General features: G+C 34.5%; 1 protein-coding gene and 1 pseudogene across 3 annotated transcripts in view; one reads left to right on the forward strand and one right to left on the reverse strand.

Annotated features, from left to right (window-relative positions):
• The window catches only part of RFX3 (regulatory factor X3), a 296,633-nt gene that overhangs the window by 53,316 nt on the left and 226,529 nt on the right, over positions 1-16,788 (forward strand). The gene's annotated exons all lie outside the window — the stretch shown is intronic.
• Positions 2,105-16,788, reverse strand: part of LOC105718678 (uncharacterized) — a 36,098-nt pseudogene continuing 21,414 nt past the window's right edge.

The following is a 16,788-nucleotide window of genomic DNA, read 5'->3' on the forward strand; positions in this document are numbered from 1 at the left end:
AATTGTAGAGCAGATTCATGAAATGAATTTTAAAAAGTGATTGCCACTTGGTGTATTTGAGTGTCTTTGTGTTTTTGGCTCTGGGTGAGGGGCACAGATGGACAGAATCTCACCTGACTGCTGAATATCAATAAATTCCTTTTAAGCATGTTAGTATTTGTTATTTGAGAATGATACTTACAAATTATAGATCAAATTATGACTCTGTACTCAGTGAAAATTTGCTTCAGCTGTAAACGATTCACTGTATTTGAAGAAGCTGAATAATACATCTATTCAATTAAGGATTTTGAAGGCCCTAAATTGAGTTATTTTTCAGGGAAAAATACCCATTTTTACATGTCTATAAAACTTGAGGTATCATTTCTGGAAAGGTAATCACATAGGATTAGTGGGTTTTTTTGGTCATACAGTGGCTAAATGTGATCATCTTTCAAAAATACTCAGAATAAAAATTCTGGCTTTCTTTTGTTCCCATGAGAGAAGCCAGGGTTGGAAGGACCCTTGGTGATTGCTGCTGCATGATGCCCTATGATGAGCCTAGAATGTTGGGCTTCATATTATACCATGGAAATGTTTCTTATTTTGTTGACAACTCTGTGTCTGTGGGAGGCAGGGAGGGGAAGCCCTGTGTGTGCTTGTACACTGGCAGCCTCTACTGGCCATTGGAAAGAGCAGTATTGACCCCTATTCTTTCCATTCCAGGTTACATATGCTTTTACTTGGGCTTAGCTCTTACGTTGGTCCTCACCCTCTTTGTTTTCCCCTTTTGAAGAATAGTTTTCTCTTGGATGTCTTGATTTATAATTATTAAAGAACTACATATTCTTTAGATTTAGCTATATAAGCTCTCTCTTAGTGGTTTCCAGGAAGTAGGCATAAACTCTTACTGGGGTTTATGGATATGAATACCTCTAGGGGGTTAGATAGAGGGTGGTGTCTAGACATTAAGTCTAGACAGAAAATGATAAGTATTTGTAAATAAAAGATCCAAAGATAATAGTAAACTCTGGATTATTTTGTTTTAGGGGTAGAGACTTGTAAAATGTTTTATCTTGTATCTTTGACTTTGGGCAATAATTTGACCACAGTAGATGATTTCCTCAACAAAACAGAACCATTTCTTGACATTTACATTTTATCAATGGCTCTACTTACTAATCACCTAGTTATCTTTGAATCTCTTGGCATTTTCAAATAAGACATCTAATTGAATCTTTTTATACAAAGTCTCATATCCAATGGCTTCCATTCCTACTGCTACCACTAATTCCTAGATTATTGCAGTTACTATAGGTTGGTGCAAATGTAATTGACAAAAGCCACAATTACTTCTGCGCCAACTATACTAATACATTTCCTTCCTTCCATGTTCTTTACGTTTTAATTCAACCCATGCAACCTGGCCATATGCATTTGACTAAAACATTGCTTTTATTGCATCACATTTTTTTTCCTTTAATAATTTATTGTTTGCTTGAGAAAATGAAAAGGACTAAAGGATATAGCCAGTAGAACAAGACAAGGAGCGTGGAGCTAGGAATAGGAAGATGTGGGATTTTTGCTTTGGTTTTGGCTATATGACCTTAAGCATATACATATACCTTCCTGAGACTTTGTTTTTCTATTATTTAAAATCATTTGTTGCCAAGATTGGTTGAAATAATGTTATATGAAATTGCCATCAGTTCGTTAGAACTCTGTTTTCCCGCTACAGAGTAAAAATGCAAAATGTCTTAGTTTGGAATTTCTTTCCAAACTCCTCATTTCTGTACTGTGCCTGGCATATAATAGGTACTTAAAAAATGCTGTTTGAATAAATTCTATACTTCCAATCTTGTATTTCTCTCTAATTTTCCAACTCAAATATGTTATCTCTGACCACTGAAAATGTTGTTCACATCATCACAGCTACATCATTCTCCTGTTTTTTGCCCTGGTAAGAAATTGTCCTTCACTTTTTTTTTCAAACTCTGTTTTGTAGGAATAGTCAAGTCCCCCCATCTCCTTTGAGTCCACTTTTGCTTTTGCTTTTTTTCCACCATAGCAATACTTACTATCTTTACCACTCACCACTCTATTTTGAGATATATAGTATCTTGTATTATTCATAAAAATGTCCTGTTGGTATACCTTCTCTTCTCTGTATACTGTAAAATTCTGCAGAACAAGAATAATAGCTTTGATTTTTGTAGTCACTCTTTAAGGATATTTTCATTGAACTTGTAATATATCCAGATTAACATATGGGCCGGGTGTGGTGGCTCACGTTTGTAATCCCAACAATTTGGGAGGCCGAGGCAGGCGGATTACATAAGGTCAGGAGTTCAAGACCAGGCTGGCCAACATGGTGAGACCCTCTCTACTAAAAATAGATAAATAAATAAAAATTAGCTGGGTATGGTTGGGCATGCCTGTAATCCCAGCTACTCAGGAGGTTGAGGCAGGTGAATCACTTGAACCTGGGAGGCGGAGGTTGCAGTGAGCTGAGATCTTGCCACTGCACTCCAGCCTGGGCAACAGAGTGAGACTCTGTTTCAAAAAAATAAAAAAGAAAAACAGGTTAACATATGATAAGAAATGGTTTATATTTGCCACAAGATTAATAGAACAAGGATTGGTAGGTTGTTAGAAGTGAGATACTAAAATGCTGTTAGACTACTGATACTCTGATTTGTAGGGGTAAAGAATTCAGATTGTAAGGGCTTTGGGGAAAGTTCCCCTCTGGAGAAGAATGACCTGCATATTATTATGAATTAGCGATTCTTCTATTTTAATAATGCACCCCTTTAAAATATAGATACCTTAATTAGGAACAAATCCTTGTATACTAGTATTGTTTCCTTGTGAATATAAATGAAGTGTAAAAAGGCATAGAAATCATAAGAGTAAGAGAGACACTTATTTTTCACCGATATCTTTTGAATTTTTTTTTTAGTATTTACATTTTTACCTGTTCAAATCTAACAAATTGGGAATGTTTAACCTATCCAAATCTAACATCTTTGATGGGTAAGTTATCAAACATTCCCACCAGTGTAAAAGTCTTCAACATATGTTTAATTGCTTTTATTTTTAAAATCATCTTTATTGGAATGTAATTTACTTACAGTATAATTCACCAGTTTTAAGTGTACAATTTGATGAGTTTTGGCAGGTGTATACAATTGTGTTCTACCATTACAATCAAGTATGGATCATTTCCATCACCCCTAAAAGTTTGTTCCTGCCTCTTTGTAGTCAATCCTTTGCCCCATCTCTTTGCTTCTGGCAGCCACAGATCTGCTTTATTATTACTACAGTTTTTGCCGTTTCTAGAATTTTATATAAATGGAATCATGCAGTATGTAGTTTTTGTATATGTCCTCTTTTAGATTTTACCTGAACATGTATCAGTAGTTTGCTCCTTTTATTGCTGAGCAGTAGTTCACTATGTGGCTATACCAAAATTTGTTTATTTTGTTTACTATTCGATGGAACTTTTCTTTTTCACGGTTTAGCTATTATGAATAAGGCAGTTAAGTAGACACAGTGTTATGCAGTATAAGTGTTTTTATGGACATATGCTTTTATTTTACTCGGATAACTGTGTACAAGGCAATTGCTGAGTCAAATGATAAGGGTGTGTTTTAATTTTTATAAGTAACTGCCAAATTGTTTTCCAAAGTGGCCATACCATTTTGCATTCCTACCAGTTGCTCTACATCCTCGTCAACACTTGGTATTAGCAGTTCTTTTTATTTTAGCTATCATTCTAAAGAAGGTGTATTGTTAACTCATTACAGTTACATTACTTTGTATTTCCCTAAAATGATTAATTTTTTGAGCATTTTTTCCATGTGTTTTTGGTTATTTGCATATATTCTTATATAAAGTGTCTAAACCATTTCCCTATTTTTTAGTTATATTTTTATTTATGTAGGCAGGAGTGTAGTGTCATGATCACAGCTCACTGCAGCCTTGACTTCCCAGGCCCAAACAATCCTCTCACCTCATCCTCCTGAGTAGCTGAAACCATAGGCATGTACCTCTATGCTTGGCTAATTTTTTAAATTTTTGTAGATACTGGGGACTCCCTATGTTGCCCAAGCTGGTCTTGAACTCTTAAGCTCAATCAGTCCTCCTGCCTTGGCCTACCAAAACCAAAGTGTTGGGATTATAAGCATGAGCCCCATTGCCCAGCCCCTATTTTTTTTTAAAACAGTTTTTTGTCTCCTTCTTATTAAGTTCTGTATATGTATTTACATATTCTGAATACAAGTCCTTTATCAGAAATATGTTTTGCAAATTTTTTTTTCCAAGTCTGTGTGCTTGTGCTTTCATTTTCTTAAGTGTGCCTTTTCAAAGAATAAGTCCTTAGTTTTGATGAAACCCAATTTATTGATTTTTTGTCTTTGTGCTTTTTGTGGAGTGTTAAAGATTATTATCTACTGAATATCATTTAGATTGCCTTTTTTTTTCTAGTAGCTTATAATCTCATTTCTGGGTTTCTGATACATTTTGAGTTAATTATTGTATATGATATGAGGTGTCTTATCTTTCCAAATGGGTATATGATTGTTCCAGATCCATTTGTTGAAAAAGACAATAACTTTTCCATTTAATAACCTTAGCGTTTTCTTTGAAAAATCAATTGACCATATATATGTGTGGGTTTATTTCCATTCCATTATTTTAATTACTATCTTTATTATAAATGTAGTAATTAAAATAATGGAATGGAAATAAATATTTTCCTTATTATTGTAAGGAAATAATATTTTTATATAATAAAAAATATAAAAATATAAAAAATTATATAAATACAATTATTTTTATATAATAAAAATATAAAAATATAAAACATATTTTATATAATAAAAATTATTATATAGAATATGTCTTAACTATAAGATTATAAAGCTACAGTAAGGAAAATATTATTTTCCTTCTTATTGTAGCTTTATAGTCTTACAGTTAAGAAATATATGTCTTCCCACTTTCTCTTGTGTTTCAAAATTGTTTTGGCTACTTTATGTTCTCTACATTTTCATATAAATTTTTAAAAGCCTACTGGGATTTTGATTGGAGTTGCATTGACTCTTTAGATCTGTTTCAAGAAAATTAATATATTAAACAATATTGGATGTTATGACCCAAGTACATGATATCTCTCTTTCTTTACTTAGGTGTTTAATTTCTCTTACCAGTGTCTTGTAGTTTTTAGTGCATAATTCTTGCATATATTTTTGTTAAGTTTATTCCCATTATATATTTAATACTATTTTAAGTGATATCATATGCTCTTGTAATGGTAGCAATGCAATATTAGCAATGCTAGTACTGAAATACAATATGACCAGTTTTGAAATATGATTCACTTTTTATATTTTGACCTTGTAACATTGTAATGTTACCAGATGCACTATTACTAATAGCTTTATTTATTTAATTTTTAGTAGGCTTTTAAAAATTTTCTGCATAGAAAGTCATGTCTGTAAATAAAGTCAGTTTTACTACTTCTTTTCTAATTTGTGTGCCTTTGATTAATCTTTCTTGCCTTATTGCATTGATTAGGACCTACAGTGTTAAGTGAAAATAAGAGGATATCTTTGCCCTCTTATATTAGAAAGAAAATATTCAGTCTTCCCTAGTAAGTATGTTGTTAGCTATAGTTTCTTTCTGGCTGCCTTTTTTAGGCTGAGGAAATTCCCTTCAACTCTCAGTTTGCTGAGGGTTATTTTTGAGTGAATGTTAAATAGAGATTATTTTATGCTTTTTATATTAATCTGTTAATCTGGTAAAATACTCTGATTGATATTTTTACAATAAAGCAAACTTGAATTCTAAGATAAATCCCATTTTGTCATTATCTGTTTATATGTATGTTTCTGGGTTTGATAGGATTTGGTTACAGATATTTTGTTATTTGTCTTCCTAAGGGAGATTGCACTGTAGTTACCTTTTCTTGTAGAAGTTTGTCATTTTTTTCTTTTTTAAATCAGGGTAACATTGGTCTCACAAAATGAGTTGGGGACTGTTACCCCTTTTATTTTCAGGAAGAGTAAACCCGAACTTAATTATGAGTTGGAAAGTACAAAAGTTCACTTGTGCCACTCAAACAACTTATTTCTTATGACTGAAATAAGAAATATTTTAATATGTATTAAAGGGTATGTCCTCTCTTTCAGATATCTCCAAATGATTATGTGTATGTAAAAACAAAATAGCTTATGTAGGTATGCTTATGTAGGCATTTGTAAAAATTGTTATGCAAATTAAAATTTAATATCTTTGAATGTTAATTTAGTATAAATAAACCATAGGTATGGTATATGAAAATATATTCAGAGATGTTAGTACTTATGATTTTGTTTTTGTTAATATAAACATTTTGTGAAATCTCTTGTATATTCTCATTAAGTCATACTTTGTTTATATTTCAACTTAACAGACTTGTCAGTGGTAATTGTTATGTTATGTCAACTTAAAAAAATCCTTTTTCTAGCACAGTATTGTTCTACTAACAGTTCTTTGTGGCAAGATACTATTCCTTGAACATGCAATATAGTTCTTAAATTGTATCCCATTTAGATGAGAAAACTGATAGATGTATTTAGATTGCTTAGTCACTGATTTGAGTTGACCTCATTGCATGACTTTTTTACATGGTGGTGTTAAAACTGTTCTATTTTCATCCAAAGCACATTCTGTGAACTTTAGGATCAGGATGACAAATACCATCTACCATCTAACGTGGTATCTGTTAAAATTGTTTTGGCGGATTGGGAAGCTGGATTAAATGAATAAAAATGGTGAACTTTATTGAGTGATAAACATGAAACTCAATTTATGTTTTTATGTGATGAAAGTAGTTTGTTGCTGTCTTAAGAGCTTTATAAACGTTTGCTACATAATTTTGTCTATCTAATTTAAATAAATGTTATATTAAATAAATATTTTAAATATTAATGAAGATAAAAAATAGAATCTCAGCAATGGATGTTAAAAATGTACTAAGAATTGTCAGATTTTATAAATTATGATAATCTGTCATAAGAAAAATAATCTGTGAGAACATTAAATACATTAGAGTAAGACTGCAGGAGAAGTATTGAGAGGCGTTTATAGTTTTCTGTTGCACATGTAATGAAAATGTGTTGTTTGTTAGGAAATTGGTTAAGTGATTAGGGAAACATTGTCTTTTCTTACTGTAGAAATAGAAGCATGTGTACTTGGAAATGTCAAGAAAATGGTTAACAGTATTTAAAAGCTTTTTTTGATAGTGGGCATGTGTAGCCTATAACTAAACCTGGAGTGGGGTTGGGATGGGGTTAAAGGAGGTAAGGTACTAGCTCTAAGCATCTGTGAAATCCTGCTTCATTTAAAGTAGACAAAAATGAACTAAGTGATATGAATGAGGTTTTGCAACCACTGAGTTTATCAATTTCAAGTTTAGTGCTAAGAAAAGTAAAATTAAACATTGAAAATTCTATTTTTTTAAATGTTGGTTTATCTTATTTATTTGATTAGTGTAAGGTAGAGGAAAGCTGGGTAAATATCAGGGTGATAATTGTTTTATGGAACAAGGACTTTTTAAAAATAATATTAAATCTATTATGTGATGTTAAAATATTAGATTATTTAATAATCTATGTGTAGTTTGAGGAGTAAGAGTATTTGTGTTCTCCAATTGGTGCTGATTTAATTTGCATCTCATTAAAAAAATTGAGCATTTTAGTATAATATAATTTAATTTGTAGAGCCCAGAATAGATTTAGTATCTTTTCTAAGTACCTGATACACAACTTTTAGGTTTTACTGACCCCTGCCTTCCATCGTCCAATTTGTCACATTCCCTGTAATAAAGCTGATGAATTCATGTATTCATGTCTAAGTTGGGTTGTAAGCCAGAGTAATGGTAGAAGGCAAGAGGAAAGATCCCTGACCAGGGTCCTTTGATATGTAACCAACCATCTTTTGAAGTTGAACATTTGTTATGATAAATTTTTTTTCTCCATCATGTCACTATATCAGTATTTAAAACTCCTTTCCTTGATTACAAAAGTAACACATGTATTATGAATAGAAAAGGAACTATACCCATACTCTCACCATTCATGGATAACATACATAACCTTCTTTAGGTAAAAAACTTTGCTGGAAGCTTTCCTCTTTTAAATTCTACCTTCTTTCAAACTATAATTTATTCTGAGTAAAATGGATAAGAATGTAGTAGGATGAAATAACTAGGGGCTGAAGTGATACTTCAAGAGAAGATGGAGAAGGAAAAGAATCCCTATGAAATTACTGACACACAGAACAAAAAGGGAAGAGCAAAACAAAAAAATCTGACCTTTTTGAGTATGTCTATAGAAATGTAAAGTTATATAAATAAGTATTGTTATATGTTATGTATGCTTTCACTTATTATTCATAAAATGTGTTTTGATTCAGGTAGCTTTTTAGTTAGCTCACTGCATCCAAATGTAAAACAGCGTTTTCATGATAGAGGAGTGCCCAGTTAGTGTGCCAATTTTACATTTTCCAATCCTTTATTATCAGAATTTAATCAGTACGATCTTTTCCTGAAACTTACCACGTGTCTTCTGCTTTTCACAGATGTGATTTGGGGTAGAAATTCTTCCTGTTTATTTGAATAAGAACCCTTTGGTAAAATTCCTTTGATTCTGAGATAACTAGATGAAATGTGTTGCATAAATCATGTCACAGCAAACAGTTGTCACCTGGCACTAGAGCTTGATGAAATTTAAAAGTGTTGGCTCATTGCCTGTAGTGTTCAGTTACAGTTCTATAGAAAGTCTGTTTGTACAGATGAAGCAGTTCTTGGTGTAATGCAAGATTCATCTCTCAAGTGATAAGGCGTGTGTGAGTTTATTCCAGAGATCTTTACTCTGAGCTCCCAAGACATACTCAGAGGGGCTTTGTTTTAATTTCTCATTGCTCTCCCTTTGGCACACTTATAAGAAAATGAACAGATCTTAAATTTGGTGAAATTCTTAGCATTTATTTAGTTCAGTGTCTGTTGCAATGCAGGAATGTTTTCAATACTATTCTTGGCAGATAATCAAATTTGAATTTTAAAATGCCGCTTTTATCTGCAACTACTTATTCCCTCTCAGCTCTTGTCTTTACTTTCTTCTACTACCAAAATTTCTACATCCATCTTTACTTACTGGCAGTTTAGTCTTATACTTAGCCTTTTCTTACAGAACAATAAGGTCTATTAAGCATATGTAGAAAAAAGGTAATGAACCCATGTTCATTGACTCAAGAAGAAACTATAACTATAGGACTATTTTCTTTACACTGTGCCAAACTTTATTCCTAAAAGCTACATTAGATTTTGCCATTCCCAGACTTTAAAACCTTTGTCAACTATAGGAAAACATACAGACTTTTTGTGTCATAAAACAAGTGTATGTCTGCTTAAAAAAAATACTTTGTTCCTATTTCCTACCCTCATTACTCTTCTACTCAATAGGTAAATTCTGATGTTTCTGATCTGAATCCTTTTATTTATATGTGTCCTTGTAAAACATGTAGATTTATTTTGTGTACAGACAGATACTGGACTTGCATGTATTTTAAATTTGCATTGCTTGTGTTATGCTCTAGACATTATTTATTTTGACCTCAGCACTGTTTTAAAGATCTATGTCATTGGGCATACATCTGGATTGCTACTCCTAACTGCTGCATAGTATTCTATAGAGAGCATTTACTTCATTTTATTTTATTCTATGTATTGGAGACTTATATTACAAGGCCTTTTTTTTTTATAACTGACCCCGTATTTCTAAGCTGTCTCTTGAAATTACACTTCATGCACCTTAAGTCCTAGCTGCATGAAGCCCATCATTCCTGTATGAAAACAATGTACTTTTTCATATTGCCATACCTTTGCACATGCTGTGCCCTAGGATACTTCCAGTCTCCTAATGGCTGCTTCCTCATGACTCAATTCAGATGTTGTTTCCTTGATGAAGACTTAAGCAGCTATTTCATGCTTGAGCTAGTTGCTCTGTACTCTGCTCACACAGCACTTATTTTTATCTTGGTATTATAGAAGTCTACAATTCCACCTAGCAGTCTATATTTCTGTCTAGATTCCTTGAAGACAGGGACCACATAGATCTTAGGCATCTTTGTACGCTTTAGTTTGGTGAATTGCATATAGATGGCAATCAGTAAAACATTCATTGAATGAATGAATGTGTGGAGTTCCTTAAAGTGAAATAGTGACCATATAAGCAAAAATTATTCTCATAAGTAAGAAGAGGTTGGGACACAAATACAAATGTAGTATAAAACTGAGAGAATGGCATATAGGAAGCTGAATCCTAAAATGCATTGAGGCTTATAAGGATAGTAAGTACTGGAACATGTTATGTTCAGATCATGAAAGAAACATAATAATAAAAGAATAAACTGCTGGTTGAGACAGATGTAATACTGGATAGTGTAGTGAAGGCAGAGTTATGGAACTCCTGGGTTTTTAATTTCTCTATCAAAAGAAAATGATATTCAAGTTCAGTAAAGAAGACTCATGACAGTGGCAAGGGAATTGAAGTTAAGAAAGGCAAAACAATGATGAGAAAACACTTTTTTGCTCTCAACTAGTTAATGTCCTAGGATTAAATGACTTGCAGATATGAATGGTTAGGTAATCTTTGAACCATTATGACCAGTAACAGAGATGCCAGAAGACTAAAGATCATGCAGATACTGTTTTTATTTTCAAAAAAGAGAGGAAAGGTAGAATTCTGCTATTACAAGATTAGTGGGTTTTATGTTTATCCTTGGGACAATTCTTTTTTTGTAGTTGTTAAGATAGAGTCTTGCTTTGTTGCGAGGCTGGAGTGCAGTGGCACCATCTCTGCTCACTGCAACCTCTGCCTACTGGGTTCAAGTGGTTCTTCTCTTTCAGCCCCTCAGGTAGCTGGGACTACAGGTGCCTGCCACCATGCCCGGATAATTTTTGTGTTTTTAGTAGAGGTGGGGTTTCACCATGTTGGCCAGGATGGTCTCAATCTCTTGACTTTGTGATCTGCCTGCCTCAGCCTCCCATAGTGCTGGGATTATAGGTGTGAGCCACTGCGACTGGCCCTTTGGACAATTCATTAACTGATTATTAAACAGATACTTGTGAGGACTTACCTAGAAAAGGAGCAGTCTTCTAGGGACCACATGGGCTCACTAGGAGTGTGTCGTGTTAAACATGTGATTTTTTTTCCCCATGTAGGTTGAGTAAATTGAATTTAGCAATGTTTCAGGCAAAGTGTCTCATGATATGTTTATGAAATACTTAATAGATGGCCAAATTAGGAGTTGGGTTATTGGGCTGGGTAAATTAGTGGATGATTGAAATAATTTGATGAATGAATTGATGTCAGCTTGGAAAAAGGTATTTCTAGTGACATGGCATGGTCGTTTTTTTCACTGTGTTCTATTAATCATTTTTATCACGGACTTGGATTAAACAGGCACATCACATTTGCATATCACATAAAGCTGGGAGCAAAAGCTAATAGTTTGGATCAGGGAATTAGGGTTGAAAAAACTTAGTCATCTGAAATGATTGGCTGAAACTAAGATGGTCTGTAATAATGATTAAAATTTTGCATATAGGTTTGTCAAATTATCAAACTAGCCATGAATCAAGTGGATGTGTTTTAAAAGAAGTTTATATGAAGAGACCTGGGAAGTTGTGGTTTAACTGTCACTGCCATGTCTCACAGTGCCAGAGTTTGAATGTGTCTTCTCCCAAGGTGAGATGTGGAAACTTAAGGGCCAATGTGATACTATTAGAGCGCAGGACCTTTAAGAGGTCATAAGGTCATGAGGGCTCCTTCCCTTGTGAATGGGAGTAAGACCCCTATAAAAGCAACTTTCACAGCCTTCAGGAGCTTCCTCTTCTGCCTTCTGCCATGTGAGGACACAGTTTTCCTCTACTCTGAAGGATGCAGCCCTCACCAGAAAACCAAACCTGGCGACACCTTGACTTCCAGCCAAGAATTGTAAGATGTAAGTTTTTGTTCTTTGTAAATTATCCAGTCTCAGATATTGCTCTGTCAGCACAAACTAAAAACACAAGTGTAGACTGTTTTAGTAGAAGTGAAGTACTTGGAATGGGGAAGTGCAGTCTCTGTACTAATGAGAAGATAACATTGTATTCATTTATGGTTTCCAGGTTTTAAGAGGTATCTGGGAACTTTATCATAAATATTTTGAAGAATCAGAATGGTTTTTTAACCTAACTTTTGTGTGTGTAATATAGAGAAATTATTAGAATAATAACTATTTTCAAATATTTAAAGACTGAAAGAATTAACCTAGTTCCATATTTGCTTAGCTTTTAAATCATGTATATACTTGCAGGCTGAGAATTGTGCCAAGCATTGGGGATATAATAGTGACTAAAAACAGAAAAACTGACCTCCTTTTTACTCTTTATGGCACCGACAGTCTGATGGAAAAGGCAGACATTAACCAAGTAATTACATGAATAAATGTAAACTGCAACGATGGTAACTTAAAAGAAGTAGAGTTATATGGTGCCATGAGAAAGAGTATATAGTAGGAGCATTTGATTTACTTAGTAAGGGAAGGGAAGGGAAGGGAAGGCTTGCCTGAAAGTAAGAAAGAATATACATTGACTAGGTGAAAAGGGGTCGAGAGGGATCTAGGGTGAGCAAGCATGGTGCTTAAGAAAAACAAAAAGCCTGTCAATGATCATGAAATCTGCTCTAAACCTGAAAAGGTAGGAAGGGATGAGGTCACTCATCCTTTAAAGACCTTGGTAAGAAGTCTATTCCTTATCTAGAAACAGTGAACAACAGTTGCTGGTCTTACATAGAAGACTTCCTGGTTTAAATTTGGGAAGATACCTCTAGCTACAGTGTAGGGAATTGACTAGAAAGGATTTGATAAACCACCTAAGGAAGAATTCCAGTTAGGTGGACAAGGGGGCATTGTGTTGCAAGAAATGGGACTTGTCAGGGAAAGTGGAATTCAGTCCTGCAGATCAGGTGGGAGACAATAAAGACACATTTAGGGGCAGGAGACTTGGGTATCTCAGTTTTGCCATTCATAGCTTAGTAGCTTTGTGTAAGTCACATTATTTCTGTACCCGTGATTTAATTGTGCCACATTTTTCTCATAGGTTTTGTCAAGATTAGATGATTTTATATACATGAGAATGGCATACAAACTGTGAATCATTATGTAAAATGAACGATTTGTGGGGAAAAAAAATTGTCAACCATAGCCATTATTGAACAGGGTAGCCTAGTCATAGAATGGGATTTCTTCAGTGGTTCCTAGTCTTAGCTAGTTGGAATAGATGATACTTTAAGATTTTTATCATTGTAGTTTTGGATTTCTATATCTCTTCCCAGTTGCCTTGGAGTGTTTATTAACAAGGACAGCCTAAATATTTATAGCGGGTCCATGCTTTTTGGCTTTCTAGTGGCAACCAAGTAGCTTGATGTGATTCGAAATCAGTTTTACACATGCTCTTTCCCTTATGTGTGATCTCAGACGTAAGAGGCAATTTAAGGAATCTTGTAGCAAAACCTAAAGGAAAGAATTAGAACTATTAAAAAATTCCCAGTATATCTTTTGGTAAAGTAGAACATACATATCTGAAGTTAGATTCAAGTACATAGAGATATACATGTATTTCTTCTCTTGAGTATTGCCTGTGTGTATGTGTCTATTTATGTGAAGGTATGCAAATACAGATCCTGTGAGTAGAAATATACCTTTAGTTTTTGAAATGGTTTATTTTACAAACCAAGATAAAATAGAAATCAGGATAAAATACATTGTTTAGCTACTTTTTTGAGACAGGAAAGGAACGACATTCCTAAATCATAGCAAAGAGTTCGTATAGGTAACATTATTTATTCACGTTTGTGCACACAAAATCCGCTCAAATATTCATTTGAACAGCTAATATATTTATATGTACTACTATAACCTGTATTTTTACTAAAATCATTTGTATACGTTACCACTAATCTCAAAAACCTATGCCCAAATTACATGTGGATATACCCTTTTACAGTGAACTAAGGCAAAAGGCCAGGTTGCATCTATCTTTTAAAAATCTAAATTTATGCTGTCTTTTGGGACAATGCCTTAAACATGTTTTATATAACCTCTTGGATTTTTTTCTTGCTTTATTGTTTATTAGACTTATTTAATTTTTTTTTTTTTTTTGAGACAGAGTCTTGCTTTGTTGCCCAGGCTGAAGTGCAGTGGCACAATCTTGACTCACTGCAACCTCTACCTCCTGGGTTCAAGTAATTCTCGTGCCTTGGCCTCCCGAGTAGCTGGGATTACAGGCATGTGCCACCATTCCTGTCTAATTTTTGTATTTTTAGTAGAGACAGGGTTTTACCCTGTTGGCCAGGCTGTTCTCGAACTCCTGGCCTTAAGTGATCCATCTGCCTTGGCCTCCCAAACTGCTGGGATTATAGGTATGAGCCACTGGGCCCAGCCACAATTATTCACTTCTAAGTAGGTATGACTTCTGCATGTGTCTTTGGATTTAGGACATTTCTATGCAGAAGAAATATTGTTCATTCTAGTTATTTAGTGATAAGTATTTATTTTCCTAATGAACTAGGAATAATAATTGCTGACAACTAAAAATTACACTTGGGGGTTGTTTACACTTGGAAGTTGCTTCTGGATCCATAGCTGAGTAGAAGACATGACAGAGTGTTAAATCATCTCCTCACAGACTTCCATTTATACTGATTATGACCATAATAGATAGGCCTGCCAGTAGGCTAGGAACTTTACATGCGTTTTTATTTAATCTTTCCAACAGTCCTATGGGATGTGGGTACTGTTATTCCAGTTTTGCAGATGAAGAAGCTAGGATTTAATGAGGCTAAATGACTAGTAAATAGAGAGGACTATGTTCCATCCTAAGTTGCTTTTGATTCCAAGACTGCTATGCTATTTTGAAACAGCTGATTTGGTACAAAGAACTTGATTGAAATCATTTTAGTCTAATCTCCTGGAGCCATGCTACTTTCTATGGTACTATATTAAAAAAAGATAATACACAGATAGTAGATACAAAGGTTGAAATCAGAAACCTATAGTATTCCCTGAGAAATAATGGATTTCTTGTTGCTTTTATAATAAGCTTTTAAATAGTGAATGCATACACATAGTAAAAAATAATTCATATAGCCAGAGTGTCTATAGAGTGCAAAATATGCCTTCCTCCTATGCCAGCCTCCTGTTCCCCCACACAGAAGCAACCATTGTATCTAATTTCTGGTTATTCTTCCAAATATGATGTTAACATGAATTTATTTTTATTTTATTTGCCCAGGCTGGAGTGCAGTGGCACAGTCATAGTTCACTGCAGTGTTAAACTCTTGAGCTCAAGCAATCTTCCTGCCTCAGCCTCTGTATTAGCTGGGACTAGCAAGCATGCACCACCAGGGTCAGCTATTGTTTCCATTATTTTATAGGACTGGTGTCTCCCTATGTTGCCCAAGCTGGTCTTGAACTCCTAGTGTGAAGCAATTCTCCTGCCTTGGCCTCCCAAAGCAGTGAGATTATTGTCACGAGCCACTGTGCCTGGCCATTAATTGGTTTTTTCAAAAATGACATTTGAGTATCAATTCCAAAGAAAACTAGAAGAGCCAGATCGTGTACCAGGTTGACATCCGTGTGGGCCAAGCTAGAGAAGGCTGGAGAAGGATGTAGATGACACCCTTTCCGTGCTGAGAGTGTCAGATAGGGCATCAGCATTACCCACCATCCCCATAGGGGTAACAGAAAGCCATCATAGCAGGTTTGCCTGGTTTTATAGATGAGAAAATTGGTTATTTAGGTCATGTGGATAGTTGCAGGTAGGGCAGAATTCATATGCAGAAATATGCTTCTCATTTTTCCAATTCCTTCTACAGCACAAGTGACTTGTGGATTTGAGAGTGTAATGAAGAATTGTACAATTTAAATTGTACAATTCCAAAATTGACTAAGGGTTTCTACTGGTAAGCCAAGTAGCAAACTTTAGAAAGCCAAAGTTAGTAACAGATAGTAAAAAACATTTTTAATACTTCTTAAATTTTAGAATACATTTAGATTTACAGAAAGCATATGAAGATATTAAACAGAGTTCCCATGTACGCTACCTCCGGTTTCCCCTATTATTAATGAGTTTCTCCACTCTGAAGTTACTCTTCAGAAGTAAGTCACTGTATGCAGCCTACACTTAAGGAGTGGGAAATTATGTTCCCCCTTCGTGAGGGCTAAGAAAATTATTTGGAATGCTTCTGCACAAGAGATTTCTCTCTCCTTCTGTTTATTTTTTTTTCCAGTCAAAATATATTTGTTATCTTTTTGGGACTTGCGGACTTGCTCTGTTGCCCAGACTGGAGTGTAGTGGCACAATCATATCTCACTGCAGCCTAAACCTCCTGGGCTTAAGCGATCCTCCTACCTCAGCCTCCTGAGTAGCTGGGACTACAGGCACACCACTATGCCCAGCTAATGTTTATAATTTTTGTAGAGATGGGGTTTCACAATGTTGCCTAGGCTTGTCTCAAACTCCTGACCTAAAGTGAACTTCTCACTTCAGCCTCCCAAAGTTCTGGGATTACAGGTATGAGTCGCCATGCTCAGCCTCAATCATGTACATATATGAATATGGCTCATGGGTTATATCATTTTTGGATTATAATCTAGCACTATTGTTTTATTGCTCAAATTGTTCCAGCTTTGGCCATTGAGAGCTCTTTTAGTTGGCTCCTG

Source organism: Aotus nancymaae, unplaced genomic scaffold (assembly GCF_030222135.1).
Source record: "Aotus nancymaae isolate 86718 unplaced genomic scaffold, 86718_ANA_hifiasm-v0.15.2.pri h1tg000041l, whole genome shotgun sequence".
Lineage (NCBI taxonomy): Eukaryota > Metazoa > Chordata > Mammalia > Primates > Aotidae > Aotus > Aotus nancymaae.